This window comes from Pelobates fuscus, chromosome 8 (assembly GCF_036172605.1).
Source record: "Pelobates fuscus isolate aPelFus1 chromosome 8, aPelFus1.pri, whole genome shotgun sequence".
Classification (NCBI taxonomy): domain Eukaryota; kingdom Metazoa; phylum Chordata; class Amphibia; order Anura; family Pelobatidae; genus Pelobates; species Pelobates fuscus.
Window position 1 is genome coordinate 123,136,899 of NC_086324.1, and position 24,934 is coordinate 123,161,832.

General features: G+C 42.6%; 1 protein-coding gene across 1 annotated transcript in view; it reads left to right on the forward strand.

The window, feature by feature from the left end:
• Positions 1–24,934, forward strand: part of GRIN2A (glutamate ionotropic receptor NMDA type subunit 2A) — a 617,672-nt gene that overhangs the window by 576,726 nt on the left and 16,012 nt on the right. The gene's annotated exons all lie outside the window — the stretch shown is intronic.

Below are 24,934 nucleotides of genomic sequence, written 5' to 3' on the forward strand. Positions count from 1 at the left end.
GAGTGCAGAGAAGCACGTCAGAGTCCAGGTGGGCGTCTGTAAGGTGGAAAAGGAAATTAATGTGCAGTGTATATGAGCCCCAATGTGTGCGTGTGCGTGTGTGCTGGCTCACTAGCTAATGCCAATAAGGCGAAATAATTAAAACTAGGTTTGGTGACAGGTGAGGCCCTGCTAGATGCCAAGCGGCGTGAGAGGCTCTATCTATGCGTTGGCGCGAGGGGGTAACGTGGCCACTGAACGTTGTGGCGGGGTGTTGGCCTCTTGGTGACATTTAATCATAAGATAGAATGGGAGTGACAGGTGAGGCCCTCTCTATGCCACATGCGAGGCGACTAACTATGATTTGGCCCGAGGGGCGTAGTACCTCCGAGTATGAGGATGGGTGTTGGCCTCGCGGGACCACTAGCCTAAGGCGAAGAAGCCGGGGGGGGGGGGGGGGGAATTACCGACTAGTGGACACCTAGGACCCTGACAGCCAGCCACAGCTAACTAAGAGGGGAGGGAAAGTAGTGTGAGAGGATAGATTTGTTGAATGTGCATTGGAGACGAGAATGTGAAACAAGGAAATACCGCAGGGCCGACCGTAACAGAAAGCAGAGCAAGCATGACAGTGTCCAGGCGGACGGCTGAAAGGAGCGAGCCCGGCAGTAGGGAACAGAAACAGAGTTGGGGTAAACCCCACGGGGGTCACGAGACCCAGTGCGAGTGGCAACTGCTAACTAAGAGGGAGAGAGGGACGAGTGAGAGGGGACGTACAGTGTGAGTGAAAAAGGAAGAGGGGGGCGGGGTACGAGGAAGAACCGTGGGTCGACCGTAACTAGAGGGCAGAGTGAACCCGCCGGAGTCCAGGTGAAACAGGCTTGTATGGAGGCATTTTTATGGCGTACAATTGGTGCGCTTCTTTACATAGAAAATACACTGTGAATATATATATAAGAGGAAGCATTATAAAGAGGTCATATCCTTTACACAAGTTAACTTCAAATAGCAGAACCATTTAAAGAGTGTGGCACCCTTTATGAATCATGAGAAAATCAATGAAAGAAAAGGAGCTCAACCCCCCCTGACTGGTATAATAATTAAGCAGGTGAGAATAGGTGACAAGTGTCGAAATCTGAGCTTCGTAGGGGGAGGGAGGGAGGGAACATACGTTAACGAGGTAACTGATGATTAATAAAAATTACTATTCGACACAGGTGGAAGATTGTATCTGAGAAGAAAAGTAACAGAGAATGTTAACCTGGTGACTTAAGTTCAAGGTTTCACCGCTCAGTATAAATACTGTCATGATTATCTTGCTGACTCCGGGATCTACATTAGGCTACCCCACCAGGGAGCCACTTACTCTGCGTCACAGAGCAAAAACAAAACGCAGGATATGAACATATGTTATTTGTAAGTAGCTTGATACATCATGTTATGTCTGAGTACTGGCCATGAGTGATGGGAGCAGCTGTAACCAATGATAGATACAGGGGAATAAAAACACTGTATCGTTTTTTGGGGGGGGGGGGGGGGGGTTTGCCGCTGATCTCTAGATGGCAGTAGGCCCATGTGTTCTCCAGTGGCTTTTATGAAGCTTAGATTAGTCCTGGATTTTCCATGAGCAAAAGTATATCACTAGACTGCAGTTTCCCTGTACAGTAGTATGATACAATGTGTGTACATTACATAGAAAAAGCCATGGACAGGTTAAGGGCTGGTGAGCACACATGTGGGAGATAGGGGGAATGTTGTAGTTTAACTTGTCCCTGTGAAGCTTGTCCCCTGTCTGCTGCTTTCCTGTACGGGGATTTGTAAAGGAGCACGCCAAACCGGTCAGCTCATGACTTACCACAGTCTGAGCTGCCAGCAACTCAAAGAGCCCGCGGACCGGTACTACCAGAAACTGGAAGCCGCACTCACCGACCATGCCCCTGCCTGACACGCAACCACGAAAGGACAGCACCGCAAAGGACCCCCTCCACGGCCGGGCAAGCGGAACCCGCCGACAAGACCCCTGAGAAAACCGCGGACGGAAAGAAAGGTCAGGTAAGGTAAGGAGAACCACGAGGGAGCAGACGGTGACCGGAAACAGCAGACATGTGAAAACGCCAAAAAACAAATGGGACTGGGGAAGAAGAGGAGGGGGTTTAAGTTAAGTAGGTAACAAGCCCCTCCCACAACTGCAGGCCAAGCCTTCACATATATGCCCTGGGTGCTAGGTAACCTAGGCATGACTCTGCCTCAAGCAGCAGACACTTCCTCATAATAGTCGGGTGGCTCAATCATTGGCCCATTTATGCACAAGGCCCACTTATGCCACACCACTGTGACCCCTGGATGTTTTCTGACTTTGATTCGGCTCTGTTTTTGTGTTACAAATGCATTTTAGGCCTCCAGTACCCTTTGACACTCTTTGAAATTGTAATAAACCTACCTTTTTTCCCGCACTGTGTGGGTCCTGCAGCTAGCTCTGCAGCCGCCCTGTCCCCTTTGCTGAGATCATCAAAATTGACAATCGCAGCCAATCCAATGCTTTCTCATAAGAAAAGGCAATGTTTACATTGAAAAGCCTGCAGTGACAGGATATAGACACAAGAACCACGAAATGAAGCTGTTGCTGTTCTGGTGACTATAGTGTCCCTTTAAGCACAAAGAAAAAGTAGGTGCATTTGAATATGGGATATATAATCAGTTCCCTAGTTTTTCTAGAAATAAATACTTTTGGATAATTTCGAACCTTCTTTTTTACTAAAAAAAAAAGGCAGTAATTTACAGGACTAAGCCCCTTACCCTATTAATAACTAAATCAAAATGTTAGAGAATTGAGGGAACATATCTTTAGTGGTTAAAACTACTGGTAAGAATAATTCTCTCTCTATTGATCAACACAGGCATGCTCAATTTATCTTTGTAGTAAGACTGCATGCTACTCAAATCCACAATCCAATCCATCTACCAATACAATGATGCTAGTTCATTGTCTCAGTGTTCCAGCAACAGGAATTGAAAAATTGCCACAGTCCTATTTAGAGATTTTCTAAGCCACCCCCTTTAAAGTACAAGATTGGCCTAATTGTGCAGGAACATGACATTAATTGGTTGATTAAACATTTAATCAATATTAACTAGTACTGCTTGATGAGTGGTCTGTGAGTCTGACCATAGGATTAGTCAGAAAATACTCACAAGACATAGTTGCTGTCAATGGCTGCAGAACAATGCACAGTTGCTGCACAGTAATTCACAATAATAACACACACACACACACATATATATATATATATATATATATATATGTGTGTGTGTGTCACCTATGCAGTTGGTAACAGCCAGATTACACTGTAACTGCATCAATTTAAATTAATTACAGGTCTCACCAATTGCAATGAGACCCAGTTATTGACTGACCCCTCACTACTGAGGTTGTCCAGCAATGGTCCCCAACAGCTGGCCCAAGGCATCCATTTGCTGTATTATTATGCCGCAGCAATCTGATGCACTATTCCATGTGAATCACATGGAAGCTCTTCCATGTGAATCAGAGACACTCAGTCTGTGAATCACATGCTAATCATGGCAATGGCTAGATATCTCAAGAACGAGACATCCAGCAGGAGATATTCAGAAGTTGCCCCTGGCTATGGAATGCTGTGAGAAGCTGTAACTACTTCCTGTGCTTTTTAGGCAATGCTGCAAGGCTACAGGTAGCCTCTGCACTTGGTGCAAACAACATGTACTGGGCTATTGCTGGCTACCTCACGAGTGAGACACGACTACAGCAATGCTGCTTGACTGACTCTTTGGTTGTCTGCTTGCCCTGGGAGGCAATCACAGCGATGACATGACTATGATTGACTCTCACAGAAATAACTCAGACGGGGACCAATTGCTAAATAATCAGTTAAGGATCAATGTTAGCTATGGTTAGAAAAGAATAACATTAGCAAGGGTTAAGATTAGCTAGGGGTAGAAATAGTGTCTAACTTAAACACTAGGCAGCGTGATGACTTAGAGTGTCACTTAGCCAAACTGCATCTCTGGGAAGTTAAAATTAGGGCTTGTCCAAAAACCTGACAAAGATATACAAGTGGGTTATTGCTGTAATTTGGAAACACAGCAGAATACATATCTAGGTTATATACCAGGCCTATGAATACCACCATAAAAATGACAATGCATGTGAAAAAAAAACACTGGTAAATAAAAGCATGTGAATCCAAAATAAATCTTATGCATTCATCTTTAAAATTGCTTTTATAAATTATTTTTTAGGCTTACAATAAAGGTGGCTTTCTAACCTTTTATTGGGCAGGCAAATTTTAAAACCCACAGGGACTCTTTCTGGCCACAATAGTGATGGAAAGGTTGTTTCAAGGGGACTAACACCTGGACTGTGGCATGCCGGAGGGGGATCCATGGCAAAACTCCCATGGAAAATTACATAGTTGATGCAGAGTCTGGTTTTAATCCATAAAGGGCATAAATCACCTAACATTCCTAAATTGTTTGGAATAACCTGCTTTAAAACATCAGTTAACGCACCGCAAACAGTCCATTTGCACAACCGCAAACTCCCCATTTGCACAAGGTTGGATACCAAGCTAGCCATGTCCCGTTCCTTGTCCTCACTGATGTCATTGAAGGTCTCTTCCTCCACCCAGCCATGTACAACACCAAGGGTCCCCGAAAGGTGACAACAAGCCCCCTGGGACGCCTGCTGTGTTTGGTCTTCCACCTCCTCAAAGCCACCTTCCTCCTCTGACTCCTCTTCTTCAGATTCCTCTCTCTGCGTTGCCTCTCTCTGCGCTATTATAAGGTGTGTTAAGTAGTACTATTCCTATCAGTTTAATCCCTGTTACGTCCCCTATCAGGGGACGTGTATATAAGGCATCGATTTTAGGAAGCGGGAGATGGAAAAAGATGCTTGGTCGGTCCACCTACTTCAAATTTGGGGCACTGCGCGTGCAATCTAATGTGCCACCAGATAGGAGTGGTGTGTTAAGTAGTACTATTCTTATCAGTTTAATCCCTGTTACGTCCCCTATCAGGGGACGTGTATATAAGGCATCGATTTTAGGAAGCGGGAGATGGAAAAACAAGCTTGGTCGGTCCTCCTACTTCAAATTTGGGGCACTGCGTGTGCAATCTAATGTGCCACCAGATAGGAGTGGTGTGTTAAGTAGTACCCCTCATCAGGCCTTTTTTAGTCGAATGTATCGCCCACTGTCAGTCCCTTCGGGATACATCCCTCATTCATCTTAATAAAGGTGAGGTAATCTAGACTTTTTTGACCTAGACGACTTCTATTCTCAGTGACAATACCTCCTGCTGCACTGAAGGTCCTTTCTGACAGGACACTTGAAGCGGGGCAGGCCAGAAGTTCTATCGCAAATTGGGATAGCTCAGGCCACAGGTCAAGCCTGCACACCCAGTAGTCAAGGGGTTCATCGCTCCTCAGAGTGGGCTCCCTGGTGGTCCAGTGGCCACTGCTCCCGGAGCTGCAGACCGTGTAATCTCGCGAGATGTCAGAGCGTTGCCGTGGTAACCCGCGGCAATGCTCTGATTGGCCGGTTTTCGCAAGACACATGGTCTGCAGCTCTGCTCACTGCGGAGCTGCAGACCGGTGGCTGCGGTGGCTGGCCGGGCAGCCAGGAGGGGCCTCGCACCCGGCGGAATACCGGGCAAGCCGCCGGTCACTGACCGAGGACCTGACACAGTCTGCCCACAGGCGGTTTAGGCGGCCGCGAGGCCCCAGCCAGCGCGAGGCCTTAGGCGGCCGCCTAAACCGCCTAATTAGAGAGCCGCCTCTGGTGAGTTGTATTTTGTAAATCTGCTTGTTAAACATGCTGAATGTTGGGAGGAGCCAACGTGATCCTAAGGTCTACATGGGAGTATCACCATGGCCAAATACCTGGAGCTTACTTTGTTTATTTTTGTTTGTTTGTTAGGTTCTTTTAACACCTTAAGGACACATGACGGAAACATTCCGACATGATTCCCTTTTATATCTGAAGTTGTGTCCTTAAGGGGTTAAGCAGTTCCTCAATCCATGTTCCCCACCACAGCTCCTGTCCCCTCACCACAGCCTTCCCAATACAGCCACTCTAGGATGTCCTTATAGGAAGATTTAAAATGTGCCTAATAGCAAAGCATGATGATTGCCATACATTTGCAGTAAGCCCTCCAATTCTTCTCAAAGGAGAAATCTTGGTATGGCTGAGATCATCAATAACTATGATTTCAACCAGAGGAGGAGCGACAGCTGTGGCAAGACTGATGCAGTTATGGATAAGGCCATTAAATAGGTTTAAAGGGCCACTATAGGCACCCAGACCACTTCAGCTTAATGAAGTGGTCTGGGTGCCTGGTCCATCTAGGATTAACCCTTTCTGCGGTAAACATAGCAGTTTCAGAGAAACTGATATGTTTACCTATGGGTTAATCCAGCCTCTAGTGGCTGTCTCATTGACAGCCGCTAGAGGCGCTTCCGCGCTTCTCACTGTGATTTTCACAGTGAGAAGACGCCAGCGTTTATAGGAAAGTATTGAGAAATGCTTTCCTATGGACTGATTGAATGCGTGTTCGGCTCTTGCCGCACATGCGCATTCAGCCGATGACGGGGAAAGGAGGCAGAGAGTCCCCACCGCCGAGGGAGCCTGGAGGTGGAGAAAAGGTAAGTGATTAACCCCTTCCTCACCCTAGAGCTCGGCGGGAGGGGGACTCTAAGGGTGGGGGGAACCTAGAGACCCTATAGTGCCAGGAAAACTAGTATGTTTTCCTGGCACTATATTGGTCATTTAATTCTTAATGGGGTTAACCTCTACATCTAGATATTTAAGTACCGCTAATGTTAGAAATGCAAATGTTAGAGTGCTCCTTTTTAAATGACTTTTTCTATTCTGAATTACATTAAATTTTGTAACATTCTTGTCTGCCTCTAGAAATATATATCCTTTTTAATAATATATGAAATAGATAGCACTCTAGTGTTTTCTGTCACATCTCTAGAACATTTTGTCAAGAAACGACAAGAAAAATGTGGGAGGGGAGGCAAAATGCAATTTCGTCTGTCTAAGCAAAAATCCTTGCACCGGCCCTAACTATCACTGTACTTGGAAGCAGTAAAGGAATACAAATCTGTTTTCTTTACACTAGTGGGACACACAGTCTGTGAAGTTCCCTATGCAAATAAAACTAGTAACTCCCCCCCGACCCTCTCAAATAAAAAAAATAATAAAAATATATAAATATAAAACCAGCAATTTTGTCAGAGACTGGTGATAAAATTGCTAAATGAAATTTCTCAAATGCACATAGTGTCACGTTAGCTGTGGCTGTACCTCATACATCATCATTCTTTAATCATTTTTGACACAGATCACCTCTTCTCCTGATACCACTGTCATTCTGGAGTTAATATTGGCGCAGATCGCCTCTCCTCATACCCGTATCATTCTGGCATCGATATTGACACAGACCACTTCTATTAATACCCGCGTCATTGCGACATGACAAAATATGCTGGACACTCCAAATAATTTTATAACCCTAAGACCCTGCATCAAATTAAGGCCCAGATTTAATATTTTTGGGTAAGCTATTCAAATGATTAAATACTTTTTTTGAAGCATAGGCTGCTGCAAAGAGGAGAAAATGCTTCCAACACCGTTAAAGGACCACTATAGGCACCCAGACCACTTCAGCTCAATGAAGTGGTCTGGGTGCCAGGTCCATCTAGGAGTAACCCTGCCTGCTGTAAAACTGCTATGTTTACAAATGGGTTAATCTAGCCTCTAGTGGCTGTCTCATTGACAGTCGCTAGAGGCGCTTCCGCGCTTCTCACTGTGATTTTCCCAGTGAGAAGACGCCAGCGTCCATAGGAAAGCATTGAGCAAGAGCCGTGTGCGCATTCAGCCGATGACGACCGAAGGAGGAGGAGAGTCCCTAGCACAGAGGGAGCCCGGCGCTGGAGAAAGGTTCATTTTTAACCCCTTCCTCCCCCTTCAGCCAGGCGGGAGGGGGTGGGGGCACCCTCAGGGCACTATAGTGCCAGGAAAACAATTTTGTTTTCCTTGTACTATAGTGGTCCTTTAAGACTACCGAAGAAGCAACACATTATAGGGGCTTCAAATAAAGATACACTATAAAAATGGAGATACACAGTTACCTAAAATGAATACGCGGAGATACATATGTATCTCATTGGTAAAGCAGCAGCTGTACCAATAAATAAACAGCTGTATATCCTAATAAAGATGTCATCCTGGGTGTAATAATAAAGCACAAACAATATTTGCAATCATGTGCCCACCAACAGGTGTTCAGTGTGAGTGAGAGAGTCTTCTCAGTTACTGAAGAAGTCCTTCATTCCCTGGAATCACAGCTCTCGCCAGATTTATCGCAGAAAATTGCATTTTTTACAATTCACACTGTCTAAGCTAGGCACTCTATATGGTAAAGCAAATGCAGACTGATTGTATAGGAACCATAAGCCCCCAATGTTTTCTTTCTTTAAGGGTGTGATAGTAACTTGTTATCAGGTCCAAATAGTCTAAAGCTGTTCTTCAGTTCAAAACTTAGAATATCCTCCCTTATGGGTTATTGGTGTGAGTAGGACAGGGCTGCAGTGATCTAATTATATAAAAGTGACTGCCCTTCGGCCAGTCAGCCACCTCTCTCCCTGGGCTCACACCCAAAGTCATGTTCAAATGCTGCTGTCACTGTTCTGAGCCTGTTGGCCACCTCTATCCGTGGGCTAGGTTTAACCAAGGGTTATTTCTATTCTGAGTGGATCATTATTGGGTGTGAGAATGGCTGCAGTACTTTGCCCTGTAAAACACACTAGTGTTTTTTTGTTTTTTTTTACCATTCTGCCACCTCTCTCTGCATGTTCACATCCAAAGTCTGTTGCTGCCCTGAGCAAACTATTATCAACATTTAGGGGTTATTGAGTGGGAGCAGAGCTGCAGTGCTCCTTTTACCATGCTTGCAGGGACCTAATAATATAAACAAGACTGCCCAACAGTATGCTTGTGCTGCTGGACCACTGTTCCTGTCCCAAGGCTCATGTCCCAAAGCTGCTGCTCAAATACAAATTTCAAATATCCCCCTTTTAAAATGGTTGGGTGTAGGGTGCAGCTGCACTGCAGTGCTTCACCTAGAAGTGTCTAGTTAAATCTTTTTGCAGGGAACTCTCGTATTTTTAGAGTGACTGCTGGACTGTCTGCTACTGCAACCCTTGCTCACATTTGTGGGCTGCTGCAGCCCCTGTTCTTCTGACTTAAAATGAACTCACATTTTAAAAATCCTCCTTTAAGGGTTCTTGGGAGTAGGGCAACACTGTAGTGCTTCGCCCTTTAAATCACTGCAGTGTTAACTTTTTTGCAGGGACCTCTCGTATTTTTAAAATGACTGCACGATTGTCTGACACTGCTACTTGTGTCCCTGGGCTCACATACAAAGGTTGCTGCTTCTGCTGTTCTTCTGACTTCAAATTGATTCAGATTCAAAATATACCCCATTGAGAATTGTTGGTTGCAGGAAACCACTACAGTGCTTCTTCGTGTAAAACACTGCAGTGTTTTGCAGGCAATTTTTGCAGGGTCCTTCTGACTCCTGATATTATTAACATGACTGCTAGTCTGCCAGTCTGACACCTCTGTCTCCGAGCTCACGTCCAAGACTAATTAAAATCTGGCTGTGTGTGCACTGTACAAAATGTGCAATGCATGCATAATATTGCATATTAATGTAAATGCATGTTGCATAGCAATGTAGCTGTAGCTACCAGTTGCCAGAAAACCATTAGCATTTCTTTGCAAGTAATTTTTTTTATTGATTTATTTATTTAATTTTCTGGTTTCATGATACCATTAATCCTGTCTGTCTTCATTCATTTCCAATAGTTAAAGTTTGAAATGATAACAATAATAATAATAATAATAATAATAATAATAATTATAATAAAGTATTTAACCTGGAAAGACACATTCAGATTATTCTGGTTTTCAAGTATGTCCTGGGGATGTTACCTTAGCCCAACATCCAGGGGTTGTTACTATCACCCAATTTAATGGTACTCATTTTATCTACCTCGGAAGTATGAAGGGTTGAGTATGAAGGGTTCGAACCTGCGACCCAAGGGTTGAACAGATTCTACTGATGATGCATTTTAGTTAGTTTCATGAAAATTGTAAACATATTTCAGCTGAAAAGAATAGATATATCACCTGTAAGCCTGAGTGACCGACAAAAAGCACCAAATAATTTCTCTGTGCACAGGTCTATTAAACTAAGTTTGAACAGACACATAACAAATGTCCCCAAAAAACATCAATCACAAACTCACAGAATCTAAAAAAAAAAAGCATTGGTTGTGAGAGGTTAATATGATCAATTCTTTACTGTACACTTTGTAACCGGTCCATTGTTGTTAGGGAATGCCTACACAATGAGATAGTGAAATAACTATTAAAAAACTGGAAACCTAAAAAAAGAAAGTGGCTCATATTCTAAATCTTAACTTTTATTCAGTCACTGCAAAATAATAAAGCAGATCATACAATGTTGCTACAATATTCTATTAAAGCAAGAGATGTTTGAATCCTTTATAGAATTACAGCACAGCTTTGTAGAATAAATATTGTATACATATATATCATCACACGTCCCAGCAGGGATGTAACCCATCCTGGGGTATAGTGAATAACCCTGGTTTAGTGGAAAACCCTGTCTGCATTGGCACATTTAGAGATTAGTGAGACCCCTGCTGGTGTTAGTTATCATTACATTTTGTTAAAGGGAGAATTAGATTTAATTGACGTTAAAGGACCACTCTAGGCACCCAGACTACTTCAGCTTAATGAAGTGGTCTGGGTGCCAGGTCCAGCTAGGGTTAACCCATTTTTTTTATAAACATAGCAGTTTCAGAGAAACTGCTATGTTTATAAATGGGTTAATCCAGCCTCCAAATCCTCTAGTGGCTGTCTCATTGACAGCCGCTAGAGGCGCTTGCGTGATCTCACTCTGAAAATCACAGTGAGAGCACGCAAGCGTCCATAGGAAAGCATTGTAAATGCTTTCCTATGAGACCGGCTGAATGTGCGCAGCTCTTGCCGCGCGTGCACATTCAGCCGAATGGGAGGAGAGGAGGAGGATCGGAGGAGGAGAGCTCCCCGCCCGGCGCTGGAGATAGGTAAGTTTTAACCCCTTTCCTCTCCCCAGAGCCCGGCGGGAGGGGGTCCCTGAGTATGAGTACGAGTACGAGTATGTTTTCCTGGCACTATAGTGGTCCTTTAATAAGTTGGACTAGATGTGTATATTTGTGATAAATGGGAAGAGATACAATATAATGTGTTTTTTTCTATGAAGTAATGCTATGAATGTATGTAGGATTCAAACTACCATTGCTTTAAAAGAATATTGTAGCAACAAAGTGACATGATCAATGGTATTCACTTATTAAAACTTTTAGTGATTGAAGTTAGGCTTTGCAATATGAAGCACTTTCTTTTTTTAGGTTTCCAGCATCTCTGAAAGCCTTTGGTCTAGTGATGGACCTTTCATTTTGCAATGCTTAAAATCAGCTCAGTTTTTAGATATATTACATGTATAAAACAGCTTTGTTTTAGTTTGCTGTATCATACCATAAAATGTGCCAGATACATACTTCCAAACATTGATTGAAACAAGTTGGGTTCATCAGTAGAGATGCCCAGAATAGGGGCATGTCAGCATGGCATCATCGCATGTCAGGCTAACAGACAGGCTTCTGGATAGCTCCACACACAAGACAATGCAGAAAGTACTGGTGAAGCACTCCTGAATAACTCTAGAATTCTTTGCACAGTCCGAACGTATCAAGGGGACAGTTCTCTAGTTTCCATGAATGTGCAGTTTGGGTTAAGTTGTTCACATTTATTATTTTTGCTGCACCTTAATTAGGGACTGTGACAACCAAAAAATGACTTTGTGGAGTCCTGCAGACATACATCCTAAAATGATGATGTGTAATGAGCATACCTTACCTTTGCAGTAACTTTTAATAATCTTTAGTTTTTTCTTTAAATTCTCTAATGTATATAGTTTCTATCATACTTACAGTTGAAATATTGGTGAATAAAGCCTTGTTGCTATATGTGCACTCATGGCATGGTCCTTATTTTTTTCTCTACAACATGAACCTCCTGAAAAATCACTTGGTACCTTTCCCCACACATTATGTGTAACCACAGCTATGCTATAGTAACTACAACATGCATTGGTGCTGGGACATTCTTTATTGGGTTTGCTTTGAATGGGTTTTTCCTGCTTTATCAAGATATCTAAATATGGTTTTTAACAGGCCCGTAGCGTGTTCAGTGATATTCCTTGTTCTTGAGCCTCAATATATTGCTTCTGTACAAGTGTCTGTGAGTAAGGCACTGGGGTCAACATACAGATATTAGCATTAAAAAGACAGAAGTAGTGGTTGGTGCTCCCTGGTCCTCTGTCTGTAGGTTAGATGCTGGATGTTCTGCCTCAGGTTTAGGGCCAGGGATATCCATTAAGTCCTCCTCGAAGGACAAGGAGTTGGAAACGTCAGGTGGCGCTGTCACCTTGAGTGTAGGCCTCGTGGTGAAAAGTTCCCAGATGCTCCGGTTTCCTTCTCCAGATATAGTTTTAAGTTTTGGGTTTTTTCCATTCAAAGTTTATTGTTTTTTTTGTTTTTCATTCAAAAAGAAATAACAGTGGTCACACAGTTTTTTTATACAAATACAGATTAAAAATAAAAGAAAAGAAAGGGGAAAAGGGGGAAACAAGGGAAAACAAAAGGATAACTTGAAGAGACCTCGGTTGACCTTACTGCGGTATTTGCTTTGTCATATGAACTGGTCTGAGGTGTGGGGTGTGTGCTGTTGGTCTAGGGTATAAACGGTGCGACTTTCCTCAGGTGGATATTCCCTTTATGTGGGTTTTTATATAATTCTTCCCATCTTTCCCATGTAAAGTCAAAATATTGTCTCTTGGGGGAGGTGGGTAGGGAAACACGTTCATACTGGTAATATTGTTGAATCTTGTCTGTCAATTGTGAGAAGGACGGACACGCCGTATCCTTCCATTTGGTCACTATCAAATTGCAGGCGGATTGCTGAGGTGCAGGTAGTATAATTGCGATGGATTGCCGGAGCTCCGCAAGTATGCAACTGCTCTCAGCTTCTTCCATGCCATGCCCATTGCCGGCAGCATTTTGAACAGGGTTGTTATTGTTAAGTCATCCTTCATCATAGTGCTGTATTAGAGTTGCTGAGGCTAACCTGTATGGTGAAACAATCTCTCCTTCCTTCGCGCTAAACAGGGTAGCCATGGACAACATACCCAGCATACTTGTGGATGCTGCCTCCTTCCCTGCTTTCCATTTTGCACAGCAGGGCCTGTTTAATAGACTGGCAGTGCAGTATTGAATTTGTGAGTTCTCTGCAACATGTTTCAGTGGGAAATGTAATTTTAGAGTTATTTGTTGTTAATCTTAAAGGGACAGTATAGGTAGCCAGACCACTTCATCTCATTAATGTGGTTTGGTTGCCGTGTCCCTGTCCTCCTAAACTGCAATGCTTACATTGCAGGTTTATGACAACCTCTAGTAGCCACTAGAGACGCTTCCAGCATTATCACAGAGTTTAGAGGGAGGACGTCCAGTGTCTTTTAATTTGATTCAATGCTTTCCTATGGAGAAGGTCTAATGCGTTCTACACTCGCCACACGTGTGCATTAGGCTCCCACATCAGGGAACAGACATTAGACATTACTGGAGGAGGACACTAATCCAGTGCAGAGGGACCTTGGCGCTTGAAAGAGGTAAGTGAAAAAAGGATTTTTAACTCTATAATCACTGGTGAGGTGAGGAAGAGGGACACTATAGTGTTAGGAATAGAAGTTTTGTATTACTAACGCTATAGTGTTAATTTAAATAGCATATTTGCTTAGTACTTGTGATTACTGTGGTGTCAGGTAGGCTTGAATTGTATGTATTTTCTGTCAAGTAGAGATTAAAGGACCACTATAGTGCCAGGAAAACATACTCGTTTTCCTGGCTCTATAGGGTGCTTGGGTCTCCCTCACCCTCTGGGCCCCCCTCCCGTGGGCTCTAGGGTGAGGAAGGGGTTAATATCTTACCTTTTTCCAGCGCCGGGTTCCCTCGGCGCTCGGGACTCTCCTCCTCCTTTCCCCGTCATCGGCTGAATGCGCATGCGCGGCACAAGCCACGAGCGCATTCATCCAGTCCATAGGAAACCATTCTCAATGCTTTCCTATGGACGCTGGCATCTTCTCACTGTGAAAATCACAGTGCCAAGCGCGGAAGCACCTCTAGCGGCTGTCAATGAGACAGCCACTAGAGGCTGGATTAACCCTAATGTAAACATAGCAGTTTCTCTGAAACTGCTATGTTTACAGCAGAAAGGGTTAATCCTAGATGGATCTGGCACCCAGACCACTTCATTAAGCTGAAGTGGTCTGGGTGCCTATAGTGGTCCTTTAATAGTAAATATTTATTATTTGTAGCAAATGCCATGTTTAAAATTGCAAATTGGCTGTTATTTTATTTTTTATTTGAGGTGTAGGTACTTTGCATGTGTGCATAGATTGAAAATAGTTTTTACTTGGAATTTATTTATGCAAATTATCATTTATTTAGAGTGTTAATGTTGGTCTTTAACTCATTTACTACTCACTGTACTTGCATACTTCATTTGACTATTTTCACAACAAATAAATGGTTTAGAGTAGTACTTTATCTGAGGTACCTACCTATATATTTTTTTTCCATAATATCTTCAGACATGTTTCGCCCCACATCTTTCAGTGTCAATTGGGCTTCAAAATTGTTCAGAAGTTCCATTGTTAGCTATGGCAGATTTACTGTGCAATATTTTTCATCCGGTCGAGTGGTTTTTCTGGAATCTCTGATTTGAGATATGAAGAATAAAATTATACTTGGCAGGGTTATTCACTTGCGTCTAAGTGCAGTCTGAATCAGCAAAGTTCTGCTAAAATAACTGCATTTCAATCAAATTTGCAATTCTCATGTTTGCATCCTGAGGGAACAGGCATAACAGAAAAAAATATAATACACCTTACTGTATAAATGCATTTGTTGCTCAGATGCTATGCATGATTCAAAAATTGGTAATGTAAACAACCTGATGAGGGAAAAAGCAGGAGAGTTGTCCATGGTGAGAAGAAAGGGATTGGGGCAGGGGCAACCAGTCAGAATCAAATCTTAGACTGAGTATCAAACCCAGTTCCGTGCCTGAATTAGGTTTTTCTTAAAGGCAAAGTTGCTTCAGTGGGGGTAGTAATGATCAAGTGGGACCATATTCAAGTTTATGATTCTACTATATGTTGGCCCTAGAAGACAGTTTTTCAACAGAACCTAATTACTACATTTTTAAGATCCAACATCCCATAAGGGACTACAGATGTCTTGTGTATCCTTATCATGAGGGGTTTCTAGAAACAGGAGATTGGTAAGGTAGTGTGATGCGGTAGCAATGGGGTAGGAAGGAAAGCGAGAATCACAAAATGGTCGTAATATTCATACCACAGGTGGACAGATGACCAATATGCACAAAATTAACAGCCTAGAAGTCTCGGTTTGTGTTGGCTAATGATGCTGCCACTTACACCTCCAGCAGCAAAGTGCGTTAACTCTGTATGTGCAATGTTTCCTAGTGAAACAATCTCAAAGCACCATGACCACTTTAAATCACTGAAACTGTCATGATACTTGGAGTAATCCTTTAAATTGTCAAAAATAAGTAAATGGAGAGGGGTTGAGATATATAATGGAGGCAATTTGCACCTAACAGAAATGAGCTTGTAATATTGGAAGCTTTTTAGACACAATGTAAAAAAAGGAGAGACAAAGGATAATGACATTATATATATATATATATATATATATATATATATATATGTATATATTTTTTATAGAACCATGCAATTCATTAGATATGTGATATGAAATATATATTAGAATTACCTAAAGACAAATGTGTATTCCTGACCCTTTAGTGTTAAAAAATTCCGCCGGCACTGGCCCCGCCCCGGTCCGCCTCGTTGGTTGACATAATCAGAATTAATTATCTCAGACAAGACAATGCTTTCTCATAGAAAAGCATTGGATTGGCTGAGATCGTCTATTGTAATGATCTCTGCAAAGGAGGTGGGATGGGGGCCTAGCCAAATACCACCATGTCCAATCAGCATCTAGAGATGCATTAAATCAGTGCAGCTCTATGGGGAAAGTACAGTTCTGAGTGATTACCACTGAAGGTGTCTCTGAAAATGCCTGCAGTGACTGACTATACTCACCAGAACAACTACATTAAGCTATAGTTGGTCTGGTGACTATAGTGTCCCTTTAGAAGACATGTGCAAGGCAAAAAAATAAGTCCTTTCTAATGGCTACGGGTTATTAGCCATTTTTGTGATGACAATTGTGAGTAGATAATTAGATATATGGTTTTAAAAAATTGGAATTGGGAGAACTTTTCAGGATGATTAATTGTAATATTTTTCATGTTGTTTTGTATTAATGTGGAACAGGAGTTAAAAATAGGAGATTTATCCAAAAACGAAAGGAAAAAGTGACTGGGCACCCATTCTAGTCTGTGTCTGAAGTAATCTTGGTTTAAGCTATTAGTTGTAAGTGCTAAGTTCTTAACCCTATTTTTAGTTAATACATTCTTAAAGGGACACTATAGTCACCAAAACAACTTTAGCTTAATTAAGCAGTTTTGGTGTGTAGATCATGTTTCTGAAGTCTCACTGCCCAATTCTCTGAAATTTAGGAGTTAAAACACTTTTGTTTCTGTTTATGCAGCCCTAGTCACACCTCCCCTGACTGTGACTGACACAGCCTGCATTAAAAAAACATGTTTTATTTTCAATTAGATGTTACTTACTTTGAAAGTTTTTTTTTTTTTTAACTCAACTCTGTAAATTGAACTTTAATCATATAGGAGGGTCCTGCAAGGTCTAGCAAGTTATTAACAAAACAGGAGAGAAAAAATTGTAAATTAAAAAGACTGTGGGGGGCGGGGCCTGAAGGCCATGCCAGACGGACACGTCCAGAGTGAGCTCCAGTACTTCACTTACCTTTGTAGTGTTTCTTTGCCGACTATACCTCCGCCGACAAATCTGTTTACCACATTGGTGCTTTAAGGCAGACGGGGAATGCACCTGAGCGTGTTCTAATGCTTTAGGGTGTCCATGCAGATAAGGGGCTGAGAGCTGGTTCCGCATCCTAGTGCATCGGGAGGAGTAGAGAAACAGCCGGTCTCTGCTCACCACTAAGCTGCCGTTTGGTGCCCGTTTCCCCCCCATGGACCGGTGGGGGTGATCCCAGTCTACTCCTGGGAGGATCCACTCGCAAAACTAAAGCCAGAAGGCATTACCGCTGGAAGCCACAACACTGCACACAAGATGGCGGGTGCCTCATGCTCCTCTACACCAAGCAGAGAATCCTGTGATGCCCTACACTTATTGCTGTGTGCCTGAGACCGGCTATGATGCTTACCTGGAGGCTCACGATCACGACAGAAGTAATGTGGAACATACGTTGCGGTCTGGAGAGGTCCAACTCCTGCTCTGCAGAGTGGTGAGGCTTTCCATCACAGCTGGACATGCGGAAGGAATTATGCCAACCCTGAAGATTCTTCCTAAATGCTGCAAGGCACTCTTGGTCCAAAATACTAGAGGGTACCGGAACCTGACGCTGGAACATTCATGATGGGACTCTGATAAGCCCCTGCAGGACATAGGATGATCTTGGTGCTGGGACTGGAATTCTCTCTCGTTACCGCACTCCACCCAAGCAAACTGTGGTAGCCTAGTCCTATATATTAATATAGGGGAAAAGTTTCTACTCCATCTCAGGGGCCTTCTTGTGGTTCTAATCTTCGTTAAGATGATAACATGATCTATTTTTCTAATTATACTGTCTGCTTGTATAGATTAAAATTCATGTTATGTTAAAAGAAAAAAGACTGGGCAATAAAATAAGTGTAAACATTAGATGACTTTTTACGCAAAGTGTTTAGGAAGGCTGTGTAAGTCACATGCAGGGAGGTGTGACCAGGGCTGCATAAACAAATGGATTTAACTCCTAAATAGCAGAGAATGTAGCAGTGAGACTGCAGGGACATGATCTATACACCAAAACTGCTTCCTTAAGCTAAAGTTATTTTGGTGACTATAGTTTCTTTTTAAGAATGTATTAACTACAAATGGGGTTAAGAACTAACACTAGAACTAATAGCTTAAATCAAGATTACTTCTGTAGAAATTGTGTTTTAACAAATGAAACAGGCTACAGTCTTAATGATTGACATGATGGAAGGGGTCTAGAAGGACCACATCCTTCCATTAGATGGGATGAGTATAAGTTCTCATAGAAGAGGATAAACCAACGCTAATACAAGTCCAGGTTCATCCCATCATCATTAATGAATGTTCATTAATGTTTATGATATCATAAGGTCTTTGAAGATGGTGTACCATTTCTTAAATGTAATCTTGTCAGATCAGATACCTGTTTAGGCTACAATGAGCTTCTTCAGATCTCATATTTGTACTCAAGAAAACATTTGAGAATACTTGTACTTTGGTCACACTTTCTTCCCCAAAGGTCAATAATTGCAAACAGCTCAATCACGAGGTTCTGCTTGTCACCTTTGTGGCATTACTTACCTCCAATGAGCTGCGCAGACCCACTACCTCCGCGCGGTCTGGCTGAACTACACAGCCACGTGGCAGGATATCTATAAATAGATGTGGACGTGACGTCATGCCTACTCTTAAAGTGACCACGTCATCATTACGATCCTAATCTGTTTTGAATCGCACTGATGATGTGGGCCTATCAGAAATTAGGTAAGCCTATTTAAGGCTTGTTGAAGCCCCATTCATTGTCCTATCGTGGTTTCTGTTTAGATACTCATTAGTGCTCCTAGAGATTCCGTTGTGATTTCCTGTGTTTGACCTCGGCTTCGTATTTGACTCCTGATTTCTGCTATCCTGACCCCAGCTTTGTATTTGACTCCTGATTTCTAGTATCCTGACCCCGGCTTCGTATTTGACTATTGATTACTGGTATCCTGACCCCGGCTTTGTCTTGACTCTGAGTAGTTCTGTTATTCCTGTCCTTAATTTATCTTGACTAGAGTTGAGCAGACACCTGGATGTTCGGGTCTGGCGGGTTCGGCCGAACTTCGAAAAAACTCCTGGAAAGGGCTAGAGGGCTGCAAAAGGAAGTAAAATGGGGGTAGTAGTATGACAAGTGCCCTGCAAACAAATGTTGATAGGGAAATCACTTAACAATAACATAAAATAAGCAGCCGCTTAGTAGATAACTCCCCAATTCACATGGTATTAGGGAGCTATCTACAAAAAGGCTGAAAGACCTAAATTGGTCACCTAAATTCAGCCCCTACTCGCTATACCGCGAGTAGGGGTGTGTCTAGTAAACAGTGAGCAGCCAGTGTAAAAAAAAAGAAAAAAACCTATTGCCCCCACCCCTGTGCAATGGGTGGGGGCCCTAAATAAGAATGTGGAGGGGGGGACCTACTGTCATTATTTACTAATACTAAGTGACCAGATTCTATAGAAGCTGGGTCACTTGCTGCACTGGCCAATCACAGCCATGCCATTAGTAGGCATGGCTGTGATGGCTTCTAAGGACACACGAGTCAAACACTTGTTGATTGGCTGCCCTGCAGCCTTTCAAAACGCGTCATTAAATCGCCGAACTCCGAACTCCAACCCGAACATACAGTGATATGTCCGTGTTTGGCTCCGGGGTCCAAAAAACGTAATGTTCAGTACGAACCCGAACATTTTAGTTCGGGTTTGCTCAACTCTAATCTTGACCCTGTTTCTTGTTGTATTAATACGTTAAGTCTGGTCATTCTAAGGCTCGGTAATATGTCTTTTGGATCCACCTTTTGTGTCCTATCAGCTTCTCCCACCTGTTTATGCAAATGTAGCAGATGCAGAAAGAATTAGCCATGCAGGGAGAAACCACTATAATGAAAGGCATTGAAAAAAGAGGCAGCAGCTTTTTTAAATCAGATGGGTGGAGAAGTGCAAAGTTAACAGCAATGGAGTAGTAGGAAAATAAACTATGGATTGTCTTCTTCTGTTCCAGAATTCTTTCCATTATGTCTAAAGTGAAGTTCCATCATGTGCTGACATCATGTTACAGACTCTTTTCTTTTGCTCCTGCCTCAACATTTGGCTTGCCCTCACACTACAGTGGAAATGCTCAGCAATCCTACTGCAATGCTCAAATATGGTTTGCTGTTAGGTGGGGCATTCTGCACTACCACCACCATACTCAGGCATCATGGTTTGCCACCAGTGTACCATCATCGGAATAAAGGCATGTTGGCCAGTTACAGCAATGCATAAATCTGGGAGGGTGGTTTTGTTCAGTTGCTGTTTTGACATTGCCCTGGAATTAAATCTAACAAAATGGACACATTCCTGAGATGATGAGGAGCCCAACTGAACCTGTCCAACGTGACTTTGTTGACTAATGCAAATATCCTCAACTGCTCTGGGAGAATAAAAAAACAAGGTTCATAAGAATGAGAATGGACAACAGCTCAAATTGCTTGCTTAGCCTTTCTGTGAGCCCCTGCTTTTGCCCGTACCCATATGTTCTGTTTTTGTTGCAATGCATTTACTTAGGTTTTCCCAAAGTTAAAATGTTATTCCAGGCATGGACCTAGTGCTCACTGTGCCTAAATTGGTAACTGCTACACCTTGCTGACAAGGCTGAAATGATTGTCTGGAGTAGCTGTGTTGTGTGGAGAGGGAATTTGCCAGCATTTCAAACCTGGATCTAGGTTCTCTCTGTAATGACAAGTTATTGCAAGCAAAAGCATTTTTGAGACCAGAGAGGGAACTAACCAAAGGACAAGCTATTGAGCATTTGCCGTTGAGGGAGTTCTCATATTCTCTGTTTTTGTTGCAATCTCCCCTGCTCTGCCTAAAGATGGTAGGAGTGGAGGAGGTACTGCTGCTGCTGCTATTGCACACCATTTTTTTTTTTTTTTAAATGCATGACATTATAGTGGTTTCACCCTGCCTAATGTTTGTGTTGGAAAATGGGTTGCTGCTCAGGGGATTTGCTATTACAAGTTATTGTGTTTGACTGCACTGCACACAGATAAAGATAAGAAAAGCATTGGAAACTAATTTTTCATTGTCAATGATGCTATATCCTGTCTGTAACACTACGACTGCCACACTCAGTGAAAGCAGGGTTCATTTGTGCAGTAAACTGCAGCCACACACTGTGTGTATTACTTTGGGACAAAGCTTGCCATTTGCAAAGCACACGCAGCGGCACAGATAGTGCTAATCAAATAAAGTGATAAACAAGTGATTTGCCACCAGCACTACATTTTAAAGTACTTTAACCCCTTAAGGACACATGACATGTGTGACATGTCATGATTCCCTTTTATTCCAGAAGTTTGGTCCTTAAGAGGTTAAGTAAAAAAAGACCTTCCACACTCAATCCCTTCAGGGTTAACTTGCAGCCACACACTGTGTGTTAGTGAGGGAATAAACTTGTAATTTACAAAGCACAAGCAGTGACACAGAAGCACACTACAAAGCAAATAATCTGTCTCTTACTAGAAATTAAACAAAAATTAAATCACAAATCAGTATAACAATTCTAAATAGGTAAATCAAAGTGGGAAGTAGCTGCTAGGCAAGAAAAAACATTGTATTTATTTATTTTACAATACACAAGATCCAGCGCACTCACCTATCCACTAAACAACAACTTCAATGTTGACTGATTTTATTCGTTTTTTAAAAACACCTTATCTAACCAAAAATAATGGGTGTTTAGTTGCATTATATGATCATTCATTGCATAAGCCTGCCACAACGTCAATGTACCCCATCTTTGGCAGGTCCTACTCTAACAGCCTAATAGCTGCTCTTATGAGATTAACCCACTTAGTTGGGGGGGGGGGGGGAAATCCATCTGGGGCTCTCTGCAGTACAAGGCTAAATAGGGCCCTGGGATGAGGCACCTGTGACAGGGAGGGGTGTAAAACCAAGGAGTTGGCTAGACTCCCAAATATATATATATATATATATATATATATATATATATATATATATATGAAACCAGGGGGCTGCACTCACCTGAACATGCTGCTGGGGGCCAGTTTATACAATACACAAGATCCAGCGCACTCACGTATCCACTAAACAAGCAACTTCACAAAGAATACTCTGCTGTACTCCCCCTTACTTGCTTCTAGGAGGGGTGGGAGAGAGGGTTGGTACATAGAATATATCATGCTTTAAATAGAAAAAAAACTGCAATGCCAATGGTAGAGGCAGCACAAGTTGTTGCAACATGAAAAGGAAGGGGAAGAAAAATGTTTTTTTCCCGGGTGTTGCATTGGATGTAAAAGTAACATGTTGCTATACCAACTATCCTGGGGAATATTACCAACAGTGCTGGTGGCAGCAGCAGTGGTGGTAAAGGCAGCAGTGTGGAGTTGTCATCGGTTTCATGGCCAAGGCAGAGGTGTTCCAATTCTCAGAAACTATGGTAGTACAGTTGATGGTGAATTGGGGAGAACAGTACCCCTTCCCCTTCAGTGAGGGACAAAAGCATTTGATCCCCTGCTGATTTTGAATGTTTGCCCACTGACAAAGAAATTATCAGTCTTTAATTTTAATAGTAGGTGTATTTTAACAGAGAGAGACAGAATAACAAACAAACAAAAAAAAATCCAGAAAAATGCATGTCAAAAAAATTATAACTTTATTTGCATGTAAATGAGTAAAAAAGGTATTTGACCCCTTCGACTTAGTACTTGGTGACAAAACCTTTTTGGCAATCACAGAGGTCAGACATTTCTTGTAGTTAGCCACCAGGTTTGCACACATCTCAGGAGGGATTTTTTCCCACTCCTCTTTGCAGATCCTGTCCAAGTGATTAAGGTTTCAAGGCTAACATTTGGCAACTCGAACCTTCAGCTCCCTCCACGGATTTTCTATGGAATTAAGGTCTGGAGACTAGCTATGCCACTCTAGGACTTTAATGTGCTTTTTCTTGAGCCACTCCTTTGTTGCCTTGGCTGTGTGTTTTGGGTCATTGTCATGCTGGAATACCCACCCACAACCCATTTTCATTGCCCTTGCTCAGGGAAGGAGGTTCTCACCCAAGATTTGATAGTACATGGCACCGTCCATCGTCCCTTTGATGCGGTGCAGTTGTCCTGTCTCCTTAGCAGAAACCCCTCCTCCAAAGCATAATGTTTCCACCCCCATGTTTAATGGTGGGGATGGTGTTTTTGGGGTCATAGGCAGCATTCCTCCTTCTCCAAACACGGCGAGTTGAGTTGATGCCAAAGAGCTCGATTTTGGTCTCATCTGACCACAACCCTTTCACCCAGTTCTCCTCTGAATCATTCAGATGTTCATTGGCAAACTTCAGACGGCCCTGTACATGTGCTTTCTTGAGCAGGGGTACCTTGTGGGCGCTGCAGGATTTCAGTCCTTCACAGCATAGTGTGTTACCAATTGTTTTCTTGGTGACTATGGTCCCAACTGCCTTGAGAACATTAACAATATCCTCCCGTGTAGTTCTCGGCTCATTCCTCACTGTTCTCATGATCATTGAAACTCCTCGAGGTGAGATCTTGCATGGAGCACCAGACCGAGGGAGACTGACAGTTATTTTGTGTTTCTTCCATTTGCGAATAATCGCACCAACTGTTGTCACCTTCTCACCAAGCTGCTTGGCGATGGTCTTGTAGCCCATTCCAGCCTTGTGTAGGTCTACAATCTTGTCGCTGACATCCTTGAACAGCTCTTTGGTCTTAGCCATGGTGGAGAGTTTGAAATTCAATTGATTGCTTCTGTGGACAGGTGTCTTTTATACAAGTAACGAACTGAGATTAGGAGCACTCCATAATCTCAGCTCGTTACCTGTATAAAAGACACTTGGGAGCCAGAAATCTTGCTGATTGATAGGGGATCAAATACTTATTTCACTCATTGACATGCAAATCAATTTATAACTTTTTTGACATGATGATTTTCTGGATTTTTTTTTTTTTTTTTTGTTATTCTGGTAAAATAGTCTCATACTGGAATTAATGACAAAGTGCCTGCCAAATGCCAATCTCAAATCTCCCACTCAAAGCTATTTCTAATTCTCCTGGCAGTACTAACTGCTAGATATAACATAAAGCAAATGCTAGTCTCACACTAGAATCAACCCGTAATGGATGGGGGATTTTATAATATTCAGGGGGCGGACCTAGTGTCCCCATTTGGCCCCCACCCATTGGCAACAGGTGGGGACTCTAATAATAAATTCATGGGGAGGTTCTAGTGTCTCTAATTATGTAAACAATTGGGGACATGCTATACCTCGTCTCTCCTTTCCCCCCCAAAGAAAAAGGCATGTCCATCCTACATGACATCCTAACATGACAAAGAGTTCAAGGTGTTGCCATGGCCTCCAAATTCCCCAGATCTCAATCTAATTGAGCAGCTGTGGAATGTGCTGGAATAACAAATTTGATCTATTGAGGCTGCACCTCGCAACTTGCAGGACTTAAAGGGTCTCCTGCTAATGCCTTGGTGCCAGATACCACAGGACATATTCAGAGGTCTTGTGGAGTCCATGCCTCGACTCATCAGAGCTGTTCTGGCAGCAGGAGGGTGATATTAGCCATTTGTTTTTTTAATGTTGTAGCTGATCAGTGTTTGACTGTTTGTTTTTGCTCTATTTCTCTTCTCTCTCTCTCTCTCTCTCTCTCTCTCTCTCTCTCTCTCTCTATTTCTTTTCATCTAAATATTCCACTGTATATTTCAAAGGGTTACATTTAATTTTTTCTTAAAATTTATTTTCTTCTAG